The 21316-nt window shown below is 31.2% G+C and overlaps 5 non-coding genes across 5 annotated transcripts; 2 read left to right on the forward strand and 3 right to left on the reverse strand.

Moving 5' to 3' along the window:
• Positions 1 to 3946: 3946 nt before the first annotated feature.
• Positions 3947 to 4018, reverse strand: Trnaq-uug (transfer RNA glutamine (anticodon UUG)). The gene has a single exon. It is a non-coding gene; the product is annotated as a tRNA-Gln (tRNA).
• Positions 4019 to 10889: 6871 nt separating this feature from the next.
• Positions 10890 to 10961, forward strand: Trnaq-cug (transfer RNA glutamine (anticodon CUG)). The gene has a single exon. It is a non-coding gene; the product is annotated as a tRNA-Gln (tRNA).
• Positions 10962 to 11332: 371 nt separating this feature from the next.
• On the reverse strand, positions 11333 to 11404 carry Trnaq-uug (transfer RNA glutamine (anticodon UUG)). Its single transcript has one exon. It is a non-coding gene; the product is annotated as a tRNA-Gln (tRNA).
• A 469-nt stretch (positions 11405 to 11873) lies between these two features.
• Positions 11874 to 11945, forward strand: Trnaq-cug (transfer RNA glutamine (anticodon CUG)). The gene has a single exon. It is a non-coding gene; the product is annotated as a tRNA-Gln (tRNA).
• A 625-nt stretch (positions 11946 to 12570) lies between these two features.
• Positions 12571 to 12642, reverse strand: Trnaq-uug (transfer RNA glutamine (anticodon UUG)). The gene has a single exon. It is a non-coding gene; the product is annotated as a tRNA-Gln (tRNA).
• Between the last annotated feature and the right edge of the window lie 8674 nt (positions 12643 to 21316).

Below are 21316 nucleotides of genomic sequence, written 5' to 3' on the forward strand. Positions count from 1 at the left end.
AGCTTGTCTTAATAAATTTTTAAAAAGCCCCCGCCCTGTACAGTTTCCTTTTTACCTTTTAAAATTTCTTAATGGATGTTTACAAAAATTAAATTTTTAAAAAACTTAAAAAACCCGTTGAGTGTAATTTTCTACGAACTTTATAAAAATCAATTAAAAAGTAAAAAGGAAAATTTTTTCACAATTCATATTAAATTTTTCGGAAAAACCCATTCATATTTCAGAAATCGTTTAGCCGCCTTTATCTTATCATTATTGTATATATTAAAGACAATGCAAGAACAATAAACTAGAAAAAAAATATCATTAATTTCTCTTTATCATAGATGTGATGTTTGTGATTAAACATTTTCTCGACGATTTTTCTTCAGCCTCTGACCCCCCCCCCCCCCTTCGATGGATCCGTGCCTGAATATGGCTGTTATCTTAAATTTCACATTAATTCAATTAATTTGTATCACAATATTATCATGAACTCCGATAGATTACATGCAGCATTGCCTTGCGGTCTACAAAAGTTATAAAAGTCATGTCCCGTTATACAAAAAGTGGCTCCCGCCCAGGAGGGTAAAAACTACTGCTTTAACTTAGACTTGTATAGTAAAATACTACAAACAATATTCTTGTAGCCAAGAGTATGTTGCCTGAAGGATCTCCTTGTGATCCTCTACAAACCTTGGGTCATTTGTTTAATATGAAGACTAAGATATAAAAAAAATTAAGTTTTTGGGGAAAAAAATAATGCCAAAAGGGTAAAATGTAAGTATTTTTTTTTGAATATTTTTATAGACAGTAGTGAGTGAATAAAAAAAGATAAGAAATTATGCGTTTGGAAAAAAAAAGAAAAACCCCAATCTGGAAACCCCCCCCCAACTTTTGGGCAATATGGTTACACAAAGTGTATTAGATCTTTTTAAATAATTATGTTTTAACACCACTTTCATATTGGAACACCAAAGTTTTTGCTAATAATCATTCGACGACCGGTACAGACCGGGCCAGTAAATATGATACTATTCTTCGGTCTCTTGTATGTGCTGGTCAAAAGAGACCGGGAGAGACCTGGAACGGAAGCAACTGGATCGGCGAATGGTGTATTCCACATAGTTACTCCCCTTTGATAAATGATCGTCATTGACCCAGCACAAATATTGATCGTTCAAAAGTATATGAGGTAAAAAAGGTTTAATATTTCGACATAATAAGTTTCATTTGATATAAGACTTTGAATAAAAACATGTTACTTGTCTATGGGTACAGACATCTACTCTAAGACTATCAGTCTTGGACCAAAACGGGTTAAAGAGGTGGTAGTTATTAACATGAAAGACAAATGTAAAAAATGTAATCTTCTGTGAAAATAGCTAACGAAATATGAATACAATGTAATAGATATATGAAAGAAAATTGTACATAGACCATAAGTGTTCCACATTTTTTTTTCAGTTCCCAGTTAGAGTTTTCACCTGTTTTAGTTAGTGTATAGCTCATAATACCCGGTATTTATTTTATATTGCTTATTTTTATATTATGCCAAGCCCTTAAATTTAAAAGATTGTTTTTGTCCTTTTTTTTATAAAAAGTGATATTATAAGCTGAAGCCAGCGCGACTGTACAGTTATCAAGAATGTGATAACAAGACATGTATGTAAGAAGAGATATTCGTATAGTATGTACTTTGATTATCTAATAAAATGTGTAGATATTTGGCGAAATAATTAATGTCTTTTAAATTCTTTATATGATTAAACAATCTTTGTAAGTAAGAAAGAACATTGTTAATTAAAGTGATATAGTGCAGACACCAAACACAAAGATATAGTAAGTAAAATTGCATAAAGAACCGGTCAACTAGGCTTATAAGTCGCCTATATTAGCAATTACACAACTGCAATAATGAATAAAAGAAAATCTTGACAAAGAGGAGAAACAGTTACCTTTTTTAACAACAATCTTTGAAACATTTGTCTCCCTTCCCTTTTTAATCTAAAACATTTTAAATCAAAGCAACAAGACCACATTTGATTAAATATTTAATCATAATTTTATCTTTGCATGTAGTTGCAACGGTGGTCTTTCTCCACCTGTTAATCTGTAAAGTCGTTGTATGACTTTTTCTGTGTTAGTGTGACATAAGAAATCAACTCCTCCCCCACCCACAAAAAGAACTACCAGTAAAACTGAAAAGTCCCCGTGTGGCCTATACAGTGTTGGTGCGATGCACACCAAACAAAGACAAACATTTCTTTATTAGAGCAGCTCTCAGTGCAGCTGAGATCTTTCACCAGCAAGCTAGATAGTTGCCCTCGTTTGATCTTTAACCATGTAAGTGCGACTTAAACCAAACTTAAAAAAACAAACGTTTCATCTTACACGGATGTGCAGCTGAGATCTTCTGGAAAGTCCCAGTGTTAGTGCGACGTAAGCCCAACCAAGAAAATGACCAAACACAGTAATTCATTATTGCCTTTAGGTAGGAGAAGTAGATGGTTTTATTAATAATATGCTGAGAATGTGATATAGAAATCGGAAGGTAGGTTGTGCAAAACTTTCTTTCAATGCCGTTTGTCTCTTTCCAGACAATATTTTAAATGGCAGAACAGGACTCTTACATGCTGCTTTATTTAAGAACTTTCATTTTCCATAACGCTCAATCAAACCGAACCTGCAACATTTGCACTTGTCGATTTGTGCGTTCTTCGGGGATTTTTTATTTCTCTCTATTGTAGGTACCTTCACTTAATTTTAAAAATGATCAAAATGTTATCACAAATAATATCATTAATGTCACTTGATTGCTTAAAGTTAATAACTTTAGGGAAATTGGTGTTTTGCAATGATTTGATAAATTATTCTGAATATAGAAAAAAACGAGAACATAATAGATCGAAAGCAAAAAACTGTTAGTTGTGAAGTTTTCAAATGTGAAACCAAATACTGTGTGTATTATGTTTCCAGTATTTTAGGATTAAATTATTGCTATTATCATTCCTATGTTACAATTTTAATGTTTTTTGTTGTTGATGTTTTTTTTTGTTGTAGTTGTTTTTAATATTGCGTCATATTTAATAAATCAAGCAATTTAAATTCCTCTATTGTTTAAGTATTTTCATCATTTGTACAATCAACACTTAATTTTGTCATGTTACTCGGTTCGAAATAGCTCTGTGCATTCTTAAAATTTGAAGTACTTTATCAAGCAAACAAGCCAATCAAAATATTATTAATGTAGTGGTAATAACCGCTTACAAGTTTGATCACACAACAATATTTAGATGAATATGACAAATTTGTGGTTTTGAATAAAATATTCTCTTTTTATGTCGAACTTTAACGGGAGGTAGGGGTGCCGGTACTTGTATCAAAACATGTAAAATGAAAGTCTTTCGCTCTTTGAACGTTTCAGCTGATATAAGATTGATACATTGATATAACATTTAGATATAAGTATTACGCGTTATCTGTCTTAGGTAAAAGTGGGTTAAATGTAATACCTGTACATACATAGTGTTTCAACGGTGTAATGGTTAGCACTCAGGACTCTGAATCCTGCCATCCGAGTTCAAATCTCGGTGGAACCTGAATATTTTCTCTCTTTTTTTTAAACGAAGTGGCCGATATAATTTTCTATCGGATATGAAATAAACAATTCCCCATTTAAACAAAGATAACGTCCTACCTACATTTGAAAACGGATCGAAACATCACATCATATAACTTATTTATGTATCGAGTAAATTATATATCTTATCTTCCGGTATTTGTTTTCCCTAAATAGATCGAAACTGACTCATCACAACAAAACCGCTTCTGGTTTAACTTTTTCAATATCACGATTCAATTCGTCCTTGTATGGAACTGAATACAAAGAAAATGGTAAATATTTTTTATTTTATGCTTATTATATGAACGTAAAAAAATAAAGGAAAATATTTGCAAAAGTAGAAGGTTCTACCGAGATTTGAACTCGGATCGCTGGATTCAAAGTCCAGAGTGCTAACCATTACACCATAGAACCTATACATATTGTATACTACATACCTATATCAATACAGTTATATCTTAACAGTTTATCAGTTTGACAGGCTTGACAATCGGACGAATAACAATTTGTTTTCATTGTTATGATAAGCACATATATGTCGACATTCATGTGCATGTGAAAGTAAAACATTTTGTAAAGCGAATAATGAAAAATATTACCTTTTTTGTGCGATATACTAGTATTCATAATAAACTTAATATTAAGAAACTCAATAATACACAATATTTAACGAAATAATGGTTATGACATCACCACCAAAAAGCAAAATAAAATGAAAGGAAAATATAGTGTTATCGAAATGTAGTTTAATTCATTGAACATAATGTATATAAAATAATATGCGACGATTAATAGTACTTAAGTTGATTAACTTTTTATGCATTACCTGAAAACTTTCAATTTTAACATAATTGATACCTGACTGGTATCGTCTTCTTTATTCATGGAGATAAGAAAATAAACAATATCTTTCACAACATAAAATTCTATTGTGCCCATATTTGCCTGTTTGGACTCTCTATGTGTGTATGTGGAAGTTTTCTAATTCTTGTAATGTAAAATCTAACATTCTTGGGCTATATATTAAGATACATTTGTATGGATATAAAGGTCTGGTAAGGACATGATAATAATGAGATTGGTCAAAGACAATTGCTCAATATTGGACATTTGTCAAGCCTTCGTGTTCAAATTTGTGTCAACACGACTAGAGTGACATAACTATCACATATAGCACTATATCAGTTTATATTAAATACATTAAATAGTATTGCTAGCAAAATGAAATAACAGGTACAATTTAATGTAGCAATCATCTTCGGAGTCTTTTATAGAAACAAAATGAAGCATCATGCTATGCGAGACTGGGTCTAATAACTTTTGGCTACAGTACTGATGTTTTCTTTTCATCAATATAGCAGTCTAACACACAGGTTACAAGATGACGTTGATATAGGTCAATGCCAAAATGTGCCATGTAAGTAATTATGCTTCATTGATATAATTTCTAAATTTACTATATTTTAAGGATAAGAAACATGGTTATAAGAATCCTTTAATGTTAAAACAAATGTTTTTAGCTTGAACTGAACAAAGTTGACTGATAAAGGGTATAAACCTTGACACTAATATAAACAATTTCTATCATTGGTTTTCCTTCGGGTCTAGACATCTTACACACCATTTACGATCTGGCAATAACTTCATCAAATCAAAAAACGAGATCTTTCGTGAGTTCTTGACGTTAACCAAGGAAGATGTCGTAAAATCTCGCGATAAATGAGCATTCATTTTTTTTTCATTTTTCATTGCAATTAATTGATACTGTGTTTATAATGGTCTCAACTTTTATTTGTCTATAGTTGAAAAGGCGGTTCTTAATGTTTTCGTTTGAATAATTAATTTGTGAGTATCATTTTTCTGTTTACACTTTCCATTGGTAAAACATGAACGAATGCTTTCAACTTGCATTGATTTTCATCGGTGATACCTTGTTATTCGTTTCGTAGCCATGTTCTGTTATTTTAGTTCCAACTGAGTATTCTCTTCCTTATCTAAAGAATGACCCTAATAAATTGCTATCCCGATACACTTTAAGGAATTATGAAGAAATAATTATAAGCAATGGTGTTGTTTTTTTTAACTTGAACAATAACCACAATCAACAGATATGAAGTGGTTTATTTATTTATTTATTGCCTATACCCAACCTACCATATCGTTATATTTTTCTCTGACAGATGTATAGTTCTGTTTTAATGCCTGTTCGAGCGGCGTTTCAACTTCTTTAATGTCAAATCATTAACTCTTGCATTGCTTTACTTAATTGGCCTCGCGTGACCTATGATTTTTCAGGTTACATCTAACTCGGTCATCTTTCAAGTAAGTTAGCAACTCGAAATATTGGAAAACATGAGTGTATATCAACTCTTTGAATATTTGTCTATAAAATAATCAAATTTTAAAGGAGATGTCATATTAGTTGGGTTACAGGTTCATTGTAAGAACACAAAATTTAATTTTGACACTGCTTTTTTAGTCTATGACAATGCATGTTTTGCTAGTATCCGAGAGATGCATTACGTGTATTTAGACAAAATGGAAACAAAATATCATGGCATTTTTGTCACCAAGCAAAAAATATCGTGAAATAATATATACATCATCACAATGAACATAATTAAGAACGTAATATATTCTTTGCAATTACATGTATTTATCTTTGACTCCCAAGGTGATTGTTGGTGCTTTGTGTAAGCATTAGTTAGCATTGGTTGTTTTTTATTATTGGTATTTTTTCCACAGTTTTCATCTGAGAAACATTAATGAACGCTTTCATTTTATATTGGTAAATATTACAATTAAGCTAACAAGCGTCTCGTTAACTATGACGTTAAATGGAGGGAAGTAATTATTAGACAGGTGTTATCATTTGTCAAAAATGTCCCCTAATAAATAGCCTAATTCAAACTTAATAAGATAAATAAATCAAGAATGAACAACTGTCTTTGAGAGGGTTAATTTTCTTGAACACTTTACTACAGCACCATCTATTTTCTCTGTATGAAAAATGTCCCTGTTTTAGTAAGAATTATATTTACCCTTAGTCAAATAATTCTTCACTAGTAAATTTGCATGATTAGAAAGACTGCATCTGATGATCGGTTCAATAAAATTATACAAATAAAAATTATGATAAATTTTGAAGATAATTTTCGGACGGTTAATGAATGCGTCACAATTGCAGCCTGCCTCCAACTGTTTCTATTTTTCTGTGTCCAAATCTGCTCTAAGTAAACTGGTATTTGCATGATAAATTCCTCGGCTTAAGTAAGAATTATATTTACCCTTAGTCAAATAATTCTTCACTAGTAAATTTGCATGATTAGTAAGACTGCATCTGATGATAGGCTTAATAGAAATGATATTAGAAAAATGATACAAAAAAAATAATGATAAATTTTGGACATAATTTTCGGACGGTTAATGAATGCGTCACAATTGCAGCCTGCCTTCAACTGTTTCTATTTTTCTGTGTCCAAATCTGCTCTAAGTAAACTGGTTTTTAAAGGCCAAATATGCCCGAGGAATGCTTTTATCGTTATTTCTAAAAAGCTTTTTTTACTTATACTTTCCAAAATGATACACATTGGCATCATTTTCATTTCAATAAGTTCAGTTACAGTGATTTCGTATTTTTCATTGTACCTTGTTTTCACTTTGCTTATTTAATGACAAAATCTTTCACAGTAATTGCTTCTTTCTTCAGGTGACAAACATCTAACATGCTCTTAAGCCATCATTAAAATGGTGTAAAACTCGTGTTTGCCCTTATAGCACTTACCCATAATCAAGTATGTTTAAAACTAAAATATCTTCTGAAATAACTGACGATGCATATAACTATTTTTGTGCAAAATGAGAACAACTACGTTTCCAATTTTTTTAGAATTATGTCATGACCAACGAATTGCCCTTCAAAATGGTTATCCCCTCTATATAAGTGTCATTTAACACTGCTTATTACAGTTATTATTTACTATTAACACCTGAATACACTTACTTAAAATAGAAATTTAATTAGATGCTTTTTTCCTATACGTCCTTAAAGGCCTGCAAAGTGTTTGTTATAAACAAACAGTTCAAATATAATTTAAACTTATAGAATTGTTAATAAGTAGCAATCACTTTATTGAAAGAAAGTTTGCATTTAATACCATGTGTGAATGAAAATTTTAGACTGATTAGATATTTTTCTTTAGAATTCAGGTTATTTACGCAATTGAATAGACTATAAATATTTGAAACAAGAAATGTATGTAAAGACCTGCTATTACATTACATGGTGCCCAGGCTATATATTTACTCTTAAACATGCTGGAAAGTAATAAGGTTCATATAATATACTGTGAATTCACATAAATTCGTGGGCATGGAATTTCGCGGTTTTGTAAAAAAAAGATGTGTTTGTGTATTCATAAATCTGTTGATAGTTTGTGCAAAAAAGGTAAAATGTAAATATCAGTATACAAACAATTGCACACCACACGAAATAAGACTTATTTACATATTAAATTCGTGAATTGACGTGTCAACGAATACCACAAAAAAATAGTGCTCAACGAATAATAATGATTATGCAGTGTATGAAACGGGATTTTACACACACAATGTAAGCTTCGACATCGTTCTTGGCCTTGATGCTTCAAATGATGTTGGTAATTATTACCAAAACAAATAGGTGAAGTATGTAATTAAACTGTTAAAATGAATTGCACAATCACTAGAAATTACCATATTATTTTAAATGCCTATACAATAACACATGTGTTCTAAAATAGCATAATGCTATATTAATTAAACAGGCTGACAATCTGGGCTAATGATATCATACCTATACAGCCATGTATATATAACCATAGAATTATTTAGAAAATGTCATTCATCTAAACAATGTACAATGTCCTTTTTAAAGTAGAACCCGTGAACCCAGAAAAAAGAACACGAGACTAGATGGAGTACAATATGAATTTAATAAGGATTTGTTTTAATCTGGAAATATAAGAAAACATTAAGTCATTGTTTATGGGTAATGGATTGAGGGTAATAACTGTGTTTAATTATTTTATTTTAACTTCAGTCAGATCCATTCATATGTCAATTAAACTGTCTATAAAATATGTCTGTAACGTAAAGTTTTACAAACGATGTATGTTATTACATCAACACAGACATATTTCAAATTAAATTTCTTGTATTGTTTAATTGTATGTCAAATTTTCATTATTTGCTTATCTAACACTTAGGTAAAGATTGTATTTTATATAAAATATGCATATCTTTTTTCTTTTCTTTATAGTGATAAAAGCATACATCTAGTCATCGAAAAATCAAATATGCCAATCAACGGTTTATTAAAGCAGGTGAATACATTTATCTATCTATATACAATGTATGTTCAAACAACAATCAATTCATTAAAAAGAATTTACTTTCATCAACTTGCTACTGTAGATGTAAATGTACTCGGAAAAATGTGCAGTAACACTCTAATATAAAATTGCTGTTTTGAATTTCAATGTCATATTGTGATAAAACTGACAAATATCGGTGATATATTGGGCAAAACAAACAATTTGAAAATTTAAATATTTAAATTCCAGTCATATTTATATCTGTGTAAATTGTTTTCATCATCTACATAGTTAGCACTTCAAGTTAGAGATAGTTTCTGTTCTTGTGTTATTAGATTTAAAAGCATTTGATCCCACTTAAATAGAAAACGTAAAATTCATATAGCAAACAAATCAATCAAACGATTATTAATGCGCGTGAAATTATTCGATCATGGGTATTGAAACAACATTTTTAGCCCTTGCAAATATTCATATATTAAGTCCTTTTTTTAATTCTTCCATCTGTAAATCTGTAAAGGCGCCGTGTGACTTTTTCTGTGTTGGTGTGACTCTAACCAATATAAAACTACCAGGAAAGCTGTAAAGTCGCCGTGTGGCCTTTTGCAGTGTTGGTGCGATGCAAAACAAGCAAAGACAAACATTTCTTCATTAGAGCAGCTCTCATTGGAGCTGAGATCTTTCATCATTAAGCTAGAAAGTTGCCGTTTCACCTTTTACCGTGTAAGTGCGACTTAAACCAAACATGAAAAACGTTTTATATTACACGGATGTGCAGCTGAGATCTTCTGGAAAGTCTCAGTGTTGATGCGACGTAAGTCTAACCAAGAAAATGACCAAACATAGCATTTCATTATTGCCTTTAAGTAGGAGAAGGAGATGATTTTATTCAGAATGTGCTAAGAATGTGATATAGAAATCGGAAGGTAGGTTGTGCCAAACTTTCTTTCAGTGTCGTTTGTCTCATTTCAGCCAATATTTTTACATGGCAGAAAAGGACTATCACATGCCGCCTTATTTAGGGAGCGTGGTCGGTAACTTTCATTTCCCATTACCGTCTATCAAACAAAGCCTGCAACATTTTCACTTAGGTCGCATTGTGCGTTCTTCGGGGATTCTTTATTTCTCTCTATTGTAGATAACCTTCACTTAATTTTAAAAATGATCAAAATGTTATCACAAATAATATCATTAATGTCACTTGATTGCTAAGTTTTAATAATTTTAGGGAAATTGGTGTTTTGTGAATTGCTTTTTCTTTATTGAAACGAAAAAAAAACCCTCGGTTTCACAATGATTTGATTAATTATTCTGAATATAGAAGATGAGAAGATAATGAATCGAAAGCCAAAAACTGTTAGTTGTGAAATGTGAAACCAAATACCGTGTGTATTATGTTTTCAATATTTTAGGATTACATTATTGCTATTATCATTCCTATGTGACAATTTCAATGTTTTTTGTTGTTTGTTGTTCTTTGTTTTTTTTTAATATTGCGTAATATTTAATAAATCAAGCAATTCAAATTCCTCTCTTGTTTAAGTATTTTCATCATTTGCGCAATCAACACTCAATTTTGTCATGTTACTCGGTTCGAAATAGCTCTGTGTATTGTTAAAATATCTAGCAAGCAAGCCAATCAAATTATTATTAATGTACGTGATAATATTCGCTAAAAAGTTTGATCACACAACAATGTTTAGATGAAGACAAATGTTGTTTTGAATAAAATATTCTCTTTTTATGTCGTGCTTTAACGGGAGTTAGGGGTGCGGGGTACTTGTATTAAAAATGTAAAATGAAAGTTTTTCGCTCTTTGAACGTTTCAGCTAAGATTGATACATAATATAACATTTAGATATAAGTATAACGCGTTATCTTTCTTAGGTAAAAGTGGGTTAAATGTAATACCTGTACATACATATGACAGTGGTTCCATGGTGTAATGGTTAGCACTCAGGACTCTGAATCCTGCGATCCGAGTTCAAATCTCGGTGGAACCTGAATTCTCTCTTTTTTTTCTTTTTTTTTAAACGATATCGCCGATATAATTTTTTATTGAATATAAAATAAAACATTCCCCAGTTAAACAAAGATAACGTCCTACCTACATTTGAAAACGGATCGAAACATCACATTACATAACTTATTTATGTATCGAGTAAATTATATATCTTATCTTCCGGTATTTGTTTTCCCTAAATGGATCGAAACTGACTCATCACAACAAAACCGCTTCTGGTTTAACTTTTTCAATATCACGTTTCAATTCGTCCTTGTATGGAACTGAATACAAAGAAAACGGTAAATATTTGTTATTTTATGTTTATTATATGAACGTAAAAAAATAAAGGAAAAGATTTGCAAAAGTAGAAGGTTCTACCGAGATTTGAACTCGGATCGCTGGATTCAAAGTCCAGAGTGCTAACCATTACACCATAGAACCTATACATATTGTATACTACATACCTATATCAATACACTGTTATATCTTAACAGTTTATCAGTTTGACAGGCTTGACAATCGGACGAATAACAAAATTTGATTTCATTGTTATGGTAAGCACATATATGTCGACATTCATGTGCATGGGAAAGTAAAGCATTTTGTTAAGTAAATGAATGAGATTATATTTTTTGTACGATATATTCACAATAAACTAAAAGAAATTTTACTTACTTCCACAATTGTAAGAAACTCAATAATACACAATGTTTTAACGAAAAAATGGTTATGACATCACCATCCAAAAGCACACTAAAATGAAAGGAAAATATAGTGTTACCGAAATGTAATTTTAAACCATTAAACATATGTATATAAGATAATATGCGACGATTAATCGTTCTTAAGTTGATTAACTTTTTTACGCATTAGCTGAAAACTTTCATTTTTACATTACTTGTATCTGACTGGTTCCATGGTGTAATGGTTAGCACTCAGGACTCTGAATCCTGCGATCCGAGTTCAAATCTCGGTGGAACCTAACTTTTTCCAAATACTTTTACAAAAGCTCGTAGTGAATCTTATTCTATCCCAATACTTTAATTAAGAAAGATATCAATTTTTAATCCTTTGGTCTTGTATTGGCGCCAACAACAGTGGCAACATTTACTTCTAGCAGTGCAAAGAAATTAAACGAGAATCATGTATCGAAATTTAGTAAAAGGTATTCATTAAAAAACATTATGACTCACAAATAAATAATTTTTTACATCTTAAGAAAGGGCAAACATGAATTTTATAATGTTTAAATAATGGTTTTAGGGAATTTTAGATTCTTGTTACCTGATAAGTAACGATAAATGTGAAATAATTTGTCATAAAAGTAGCATAATGTAAACAGGGTAGTATTTGACTTCCATACAAAATACTAATTCGTTTCTACTGAAGCAACAGGTGTAAAAAGCGGGTTAGGTAATCGGCCAATGAGTAAATGTTTGATACCATAAAAGTACACAAATATTAAAAGGCTTTTTAGAAATGAAAATAAAAACATTTCTAAGGCATAATGGGCCTTTGAAGGATACGCTGAGAATTTGGATGAGCTATATTACTTTTATAGTTTTAAAGTAAAAATTGCTATATTTAAGATTTGGAAAAAAAGTGGAAGGTTCTACCGAGATTTGAACTCGGATCGCTGGATTCAAAGTCCAGAGTGCTAACCATTACACCATAGAACCTATACCTGTTGTAGACTGCGTATCTATATTATAAGATACTAATACACTGTTATATTTATCAGTGACCAGTTTGACAAGCTTGACAATCGGACAATTTATCAGGTATTTCGTCACAAACTTAACAATTGAAAATATAATGTTATCTTTTGTAAGCTCATCTTATTAAAGTGGCCTTCAGCTTTTCTAAATGTTAAATATGTTATTTTATGATAAATCGTTTCATAAAATTGTGAAATAAAAAAGTGTACAATGAAAGTTGTCGTAGATGAAATACATAAACAATAAGGAAACCCTTATATACGTCTTATCTACCGGTCCGTTCTCTGTATGTTTAGTAGTACACCGCAAGAAAGGAACGTCACTGCGCGCTATAAATAGCTCTTGGGGCGCTGTGTTGAAGAAGCCTTAACAGTGATATGATGCACTTTTCCTAGGTTACATTACTGAAATACTTAATTTGAAACTGCACAGAATTGTTTTTTTTCCCAACAACAACAACAACAAAAAAACCCAAAAAATGAAGGCCGCTTTAAAGTGGTTGACAGATTTGACAATTGGGCGAATAATAAATTGGTAACTGTAAGCAGGGTCTTTTAAATCTTTGTCGACTTTTATATTCTCGTTACAGTAAAGCATGTTGATTACTGCATGAGAAATGTATTTATTGCAGGTTAAGAGTTATAATTGTCCGGTTAAGTGAGGTATAACATAGTTAGCACGAATATTTCGTGCTCGCCGGTATTGATATGGAAAGGCGGGTAAATCGCCACTCGAGGACTTCGCATTGCATTGAACACATCGTATTTTGCGCGTTACACATTTTTCTTTATGGAGAGTACACGTGGTGAATGTCCTTCAAATTATGGGAAGGACTTTATTGATTTTGAATCATTTCTGAAAGAAGAACTTTCTACTTTCAAAGAAGAAATAAGAGAGGAATTTTCTGGGTGTTCAGAGAAAAGCATTCGCAAGTTTCAAGAAACTGCCAGTAAACGCTCACCTGTTGACTTTAAATATAAAGGAAACAAGTGACAGTACGATTTCAATTGTGAAGTTTTAGAAGACATTGAGCGCGTACAGTCTTTAGTGAAGTCAGGAGAACAGTTAAGTTCGCTTCAGTTGCTTGAGTCTACAGTGCAGAAAATACATAAGAGGAATAAACTTGTCAGGTTAGCAGACAAATCCCCTGCTGGGTGGGGCACCGTCGCAGAATACGTGTCCGACGAATTGGCGATTGATAGCGACGATGATCGTAAAATTCGTAGAGCCGAGGCAAGGGCATTGTCAAAGAAGAGAAAGTTATCCAGTAGTCGAGCCTCTGCGACTTATTCTATTTCTACTTCTACTAGTAGCCAATTTGAAACTTTTCGTCCCTTTGGGAGAGTCCAATGCTTCGCATGTGCAGGTTTCGGGCATGTCAGGGCAGAGTGTCCAAAGTTTCAACAATCTTCATCGTTTCAAGGGCAGAGATCTGGAGATATCGTCCCGTTCCCGACATCAGCAGAACTTCCCCGGGAATTATCACGTACCAGTCCCCAACAGGAATCAAGGGCGATAACCGAGGAATGTCATTCAAGCCACAGCCAGCCGAAACAAACTGAAGAAAGACAGTTTAGTGATATAGATGAGTATTTTTCAGCTCATAGTATTTTTTGTAATTTTTCAGTAAATGAAGTTGAAACTGATATTTTATGTTCACATTCAAGATATTTTGAATTTCAGTATGTTTCTAAAGATGATAATTTTGAAGTAAATTCGGGCGTAAAGGGTAGACTGAGATTACACGCTAATTATTGGTGTAATGTTTTAGAGGCATCTGATTTTATTTTTGACGTAGTAAAAAATGGTTACGTCATACCTTTTAACAATATTCCTCAATCATATTTCATGAAAAATAATAAATCTGCATTTGACCATTCAGATTTTGTAAATGACGCAGTTGCTGATTTAGTTAAGTCTGGCTGTGTGTTAGAATTTCCTTTTCAGCCTTTTTTGGTAAACCCTCTTTCAGTGTCTGTGAACAGTTCGGGAAAAAAGCGTTTAATTTTAGATTTAAGTGTCATGAATACATTTGTTAAGAAGGAACATTTTAAATTTGAGGACTGGAAGGTTGCGTCAGATTATTTGTTAAAGGATGGTTTTATGTTTAAAGTTGACATTTCATCTGCATATCACCACATAGATATAGCCACAGCACAACAAACTTTTTTGGGATTTTCATGGACTGAGAACGCTAAGCTAAAATATTATGTTTTTACTGTATTACCATTTGGGTTGACGTCGGCACCGTTTATTTGGACTAAATGTTTAAGATGTATTGTAAAATTCATTCGTCTTCAGGGAATCAGATTGTTTTTTTTAGATGATGGGTGGGGAGTAAATAAAACGTTGAATGTACTCTTAAAAGATGCTGATTTTGTTAAAGATGTCCTCATCAAAGCGGGGTTTTTGATCAATACTCAGAAATCGATATTAACTCCAGTTCAAAATTTAGAATGGTTAGGCTTATTATGGAATTTAAAGGATAATGTTTTAGAAATTCACGATAGGCGTGTGAAAAAGCGTATAGTACAGTGTATTACCTTTATCATAGGTAAATTTCCTTTCGTGTCTGCGCGAGATATGGCTGAGGTTTACTGGTAAAATTATTTCACTGATTCCAGTTTAGGAAATGTGTGTAAGCTCATGACCAAAAATCTTCACAGAGCTATTGAATGTAGGATTAGTTGGAATTCAGTTATAGATGTTTCGGATTTAGGAGTAATTACAGAGTTACAGTTTGGGAGAAAGCATTTACTATAGGCTGACTAAAAAGTTATTTGTATCTGATATAAGTTCAGTGACAATCTATTCTGATGCAAGTCAACACGCATGCGCAGCTTACATACAAGGTTATCCGACCGCCGTTTGCCATAGAAATTGGTCTCCATTTGAACAAAATACCAGTTCTACCTGGCGGAAAATGACCGCTATATTGTTTGCCGTTGCAGAGTTTTCTCCCTTTGATAAAAGGTCGTTTACTCAAATGGTGCACAGATAATCAAAATTGTGTATCTATAATTGAAAGCGGTAGTATGAAATCCGATTTACATAGTATATCGTTATCAGTGTTTGAATTGTGTTTGAAAAAATCAAATATCAATTTATATGCAATCGGTTCCCAGAGATAAAAATTTGTACGCAGATTATTTGAGTAAGCTGTTTGATTTTAGATGATTGGGGAGTTTCTTTAGCTTTTTCAATTTCTTGACGCTTATGTTTGGCCCTCATACGGTGACAGATTCGCAAATCATTACTTAACCACGTGGTGATCGGTTCAATCTTTAGGTTGGGTACCGGGTACAGAGGGTGTGGACGCTTTTTCTTTGGACTGGGCAGGAGAAAATAAACTGGCTAGTTCCACCGCATAAACATGATTTCAAAAACTTGTTAATCATATAATTACATGTAATGCCAGAGGGACGCTGGTAGCTCCATTCTGGCCCGTCTGCTCCGTTTTGGTCCATGATATTTGGTAATAACGCGGTTATAAAGAGCAAAAAATTGCGGACCATTCTTGGCATTTAAGCCAAATTCTGAGATTTTTGTAACATTACTTTAACCAAAAATCTATTTTTGGTTCTGATAAGTTTTTAAGCAAAGTCTTAGTAGAACGTTTTTGAATAAGAAAGAACAGCTGTGTAAATAAGTTGCTGTTGCACAAGTTTTATTTCAAGATTGTTATTAAATTTTGAATAATTAGATATTTTATCACAAAATGAAAATTTAGTTTGATAATCGGCAAGTGTTAGCGATATGGTGTTAAATAAACATTGACCAAGGGTCAAATGTACACAAAACTTTGTAAATAAGATATTTTTTGTTGCCATAATTTTATTGCAAGTTTAGTATTGAACTTTTGACAATTAAACATTTTATCATAAAATGAAAATTTAGTTTGATATTCGGGCTAATGTTAGTGATTTATGGTAATTTCTTAATTAATAAATACTACCCAAAATCTCTTTTTTTCCTTCCTATTTTTTTTAAAAATTAAAAAAAAAGGGGGCAAAAAAAAAAGAACTACGCAAAAAAAATTTTTTTTAAAAAAATTTGCTGGCAATTAACCTTTTATTTTCAATTTTTTTTTGTTTTTTTTATTTAATTTTTTTTTTTTCGGAATTTTTTTTAATAAATTTTTATAAACCAAATTTTTTAAAAAAAATTTATTTTATTTTTTTAATTTTTTGGCCTTTTTTATTTAAAGGGTTAACAAAGTATAAAAAACGGATTTTTTTGAAAAAAGGGTTAAAATTTTGGGGGCAAAGGAACTATGAAATTTAAGTTTAAAATTTGGGGTTTTCTATTTTATTAAAGTTTTTTCCCAAATTTTAATTTTTTAAAATAAAAATTTTCCCAAAATTACTTGAATTTTTTAGTTTTTGATATTTTTGGGGGGTGTTTTGCGTTAAAGGTTTTTAAATGACTTTTGACGAGGGGGGTTCAATTTTTTAAAGGGAAAAATTTTAAAATTTTTGGGGAAAATTTTTAAAGGAAATTTATTAAAAATTCCTTTGAAATGGAATTTTGGGGTTTGGGTTATTAAACACATTTTTTTTGTTTTGTTAAGATATGCTTTTTCGGGGGGAAAATCATTTTAAAATCGTTTATTTTGAAAACCCTTTTTTTAAAGGTATATTTGTTCCCCTTAACTTTTGGATCAAGGGTAAAAAAATTTTTTTAAAGGCCGGGGGCTTGATAAACCCGGAAATCAAAGGTTTTTCTTTGGAAATCGGGGATTCGGGTTTTTTTTTATGTTTTTTGTTTTTGGGGAAAATTGTACAATTTTAATTTTTTATTTCCCCCTCTTTTTATAACTTTTTTTAAGAAATTTTTCTTTTTGGGTAAAAAGGGGTTTTTTATTTTTTTTTTGTTTTTGTAAAAAACCGGGGGATCCCTTTGGGGTTGCCCCCCGGGTTCAAGCCCCCTTTAAAAACTTTTTTACTTAATTTCCCAAAGCTTTTTAATACGGGAAAAAAGGTTACCCAAGAGCAACATTTAAAACTTTGGGGGGATTTGGGGAAAAATCTTTCAGCAATTTTTAAATTTTTCTATTTTTCAGCAAAAAACCCTTAAATTTTAGTTTTATCCCCAAAAAATTTTTTTTTAAATTTTCAAGTAATAAATCGTCATTTTACATTTTTTGTTTGAAAAAATTTTTAGCCCGGAAAATGGGGCGCAATAAACAGTTTGGTTTTTTTCCAATTCTACCCTTTGTGGAAGTTTGAAGTTGAAATTTTCGGTTGGGGGGGGCTTCCCACACCGGCAATCCCTTTGGGTTTTCCTTTTTCCTTTTTTCTAAAAAGGGGCCAATAACGTCTAAATTTTTAAAATTCAAATGGTTTTTTCGTTTTTTTAGGAAAATAATTAAAATTTACAATGAATTTAAGAAAATGTTGCTATGTGTCTTATTTGCGTACGCGGGGTTTTTTTAAGATTTTCAAAAACTTTTAAATTATTAAAAGATCGTTTTTGGGTTTTTCCCAGAAAAATTTTTTAAATAAATTTTTTATTGAGACTAGAAAGATGATTTTACAGAAAAGGGGAAAAGGGGTTTTTTTTAATCGCTAAAACCGGTTTAAATTTACATGCCCCAGTAAACTGAAATTGGGGAAAAATATTTAAAATTTTGAAAATTTTTGAACGAAGACGATAGTTCTGAAGATTTTTTTTTTTTTCGTTCAGAAAAGGAAATTTTTAATTTCTCGTAATGAGTATAATTTAAAAAGGTTCAAAAACCTTTATTTTAAACCACTAGAACAAATTTTATTTTAAATTTTAAAAGTTTTGGGTTTAAGATAAGACAATTTTGGCCCTTCATAAGTTTGAGAAGTGGCGGAGGGTACAGCTGCTGCAAAATTTTGGAAAATACCAGAAAAGACTTTTTTAAACGAAGGGTTTCGTTGGCTAGGGGAGAAAAGCCAAAAGGGCCCTATGTGAAAGACAGCTATAAAAAATTTTAATTACTGTATCAAGAAGTTTTAGGTTTTTTAATTTTTTCGAATATTTTATGTTTTAATATGGGTTTGTTTTTCATAGCAAAAGTTAATTAATATTGTTTTAATTATTTAAACGACTTTAAAGAACTTTTATAATTAAATTGGTTAAAGTTTTTAACTCTTTTTCCCTTCCCTTTTTTTTTCTCATATTGAAAAAAATGCGAAAGGGCCCTTTTTCCTACTTGAGTGTTGGTTTTTTCCTGAGGGGCTTTAAGGGTTACAACCCCTTTATTAGGTTTATAAATTTAAATTTTTTTTTTCGGTTAAGCCCAAATTTGAAAATAAATGTATTTATTTTCAGGTTTAAAAGTTATAATTGGGCCCGGGTTAAGTTTAGGTATAAAATAGTTTGCACGAAATTTCGTGCCCGGCCGGGGGGTATTGAAATGGAAAGGCGGGTAAATCGCCACTCGAGGACTTCGCATTGGGATTTAAAAACTCGTTTTTCCCCCCCGCCCACCCCCAAAATAAAGTTTTTTATTTAAACCCTTTTTTTCGCAAACCATTGATTGGGTTGTTAGGGGAAAAAGTGGTTTTTTTTTTTTTTGAATCACTTTTTAAATAATCGATATTAAAAAGTTTTTTTCCGCAGGTTGTAGCTTCCCTGATTGCATGTCCAAGATTATGAAAATATGGATCATCTAACTCACAGGGAAAAACCCGTTTTTTATTTGTATTGGGTTTGTATACAAAATATTGAAACAATCAACTTTTCCTTTTTGATGTTTTGTTATTCTGCCTAAGACTTTAAGGGTTTTAAAAACTCATTTAGGTGATAAAAAAATTTTTTTTTCGGTTTTAAAAGAAGGGGAAAATTAAAAAAAATAAAAAACTGTTTTTTTCTTTCCCTTTTTCAATATTTAAAAAATAAAAAATTTTTCATACACTTAAAAAGTATTTTAAGTTTTACAAAATTTTTAAATTTTAGGTTTTTAAAATGATCTAATAAAAAATACTACTTTTTTAAACCCCAAGGGCCCAAAACTAATTACACTAAGATTTTAAAAAAAAAATAGGGTTACACCCGAATTTTACATTATAAAATTACTAAACCGGGTTAAACGACTTTAAGTTTTGAGTATAACGATTTACCCGGGTTTACGTTTTTAAGTTTACAAACTTTTTTTTTGGGGAGGATAGTGGGGTTTCCATGGGGTAATGGTTAGCACTCCCGGGGCTTGAATTTCCCGGGGGATCCCAGTTCCAATCTCGGTGGGAACCTAAAAAATTTTTTTCCGAAATTAAAACTTTTTTAAAAAGGGGGTTAAAATAAAAAATGTTGGGGAAAAATTTCTAAAAAATTTTTTCTAGGGGTAAACTATCAAATTTTTTGGCCCTGCATTTTTTTCTTCCAAATGATTAGTATCTCATTTTTTATACCCTTTTTTAATATTGACCAAACGATATTCGTACAATATATCGTAAGGGGTTTAAAGGGGAAATGGGGCTACTGAAAATGGCCCTTTAAAGGGGAAAGGGGGGAAATTAAGGGAAAACTTACTGTAAGGCCTTTCCCGCCCAAAAGAATTCTAACATCCGGGGGCCGATATCCCAGCACATTGGTTTTTTCCGGAACGGATTGATATTCCCAATAATTTGGGTTTAAAACCGGTGAAAAAACCGGGAAAATATTCATTAAACGGGTGGAGTGATTCTAGGGCCCAAGGTTTTTTTAAAACCCAAAAAAGTTCCTGAAATAATCGAATTGGGATGTAAAACCCAAAACAAAGAAAATTGTTTTAATTTTTTGCCTCTTTTATGTATATTATATGAACGTACAAAATACAGGGAAAAGGTTTTTGGGAAAAGTTTGAAGGTTCTAACCGAGATTTGAAATCGGAATTTTGCTGGGTTCAAAGTTTCCCGAGTGCTAACCATTCACCATAGAAACCCATACTAATTGGTTAAAAAAACTTAACCTAACATTATTACACTGTTATATCTTAACAGTTGCAGTTTTTACAGGGTTTTACAATTGGAAATACTTACCTATATCAATACACTGTTTAATTTTTAACCGTTTATCAGTTTTACAAAGGGTTGACAAACGGACGAATAAAAAAAAAAATTCAAATTTTTTTTGTAAAACACATATTTCGACATTCATGTGCATGTTTAAAGTAAAGCATTTTGTAAAGCGAATAATAAATTTAAAGATTTCCCTTTTTTTTACGTAAAAATTCCAAAAAACTAAAAAAAATTTTTTACTTATTTTCCAAAATTTTGTAAGAAGCAAAAATAAAAATTGTTTTAACAAAAAAAATGGTTATGACACCATAAAAACAAAAAAATAAAAGGGAAAAATTAGTGTTCCCAAAATGAAATTTTAAACTTTAAACATAATGATAAAGATAATATGCGACGTTTTAATCTTTTTTTCATTTTGTTTAAAATTTTTTTGGTTCGTTTGGGAAATTTCTTTTTTAAACTTTTATTGTACCCTGACGGGTTTCCAGGGTTTGTAAGGGTTTTTAGCACTCGGGATTTTGAACCCTTTGCGTTTCCTAGTTCAAATCTGGTGGAACCTAACTTTTTCTCTATTCTTTTTAAAAGGTGTAGAAAATTTATTATACCCCAAAATTTTAAATTTAAATAAAAGAATAAAATTTTTAAACCCTTTTGGGTTTTTGGTATTT

This window comes from Ruditapes philippinarum, unplaced genomic scaffold (genome assembly GCF_026571515.1).
Source record: "Ruditapes philippinarum isolate M1 unplaced genomic scaffold, ASM2657151v2 ctg5520_1_1_1_1, whole genome shotgun sequence".
NCBI classification, from domain to species: Eukaryota; Metazoa; Mollusca; class Bivalvia; order Venerida; family Veneridae; genus Ruditapes; species Ruditapes philippinarum.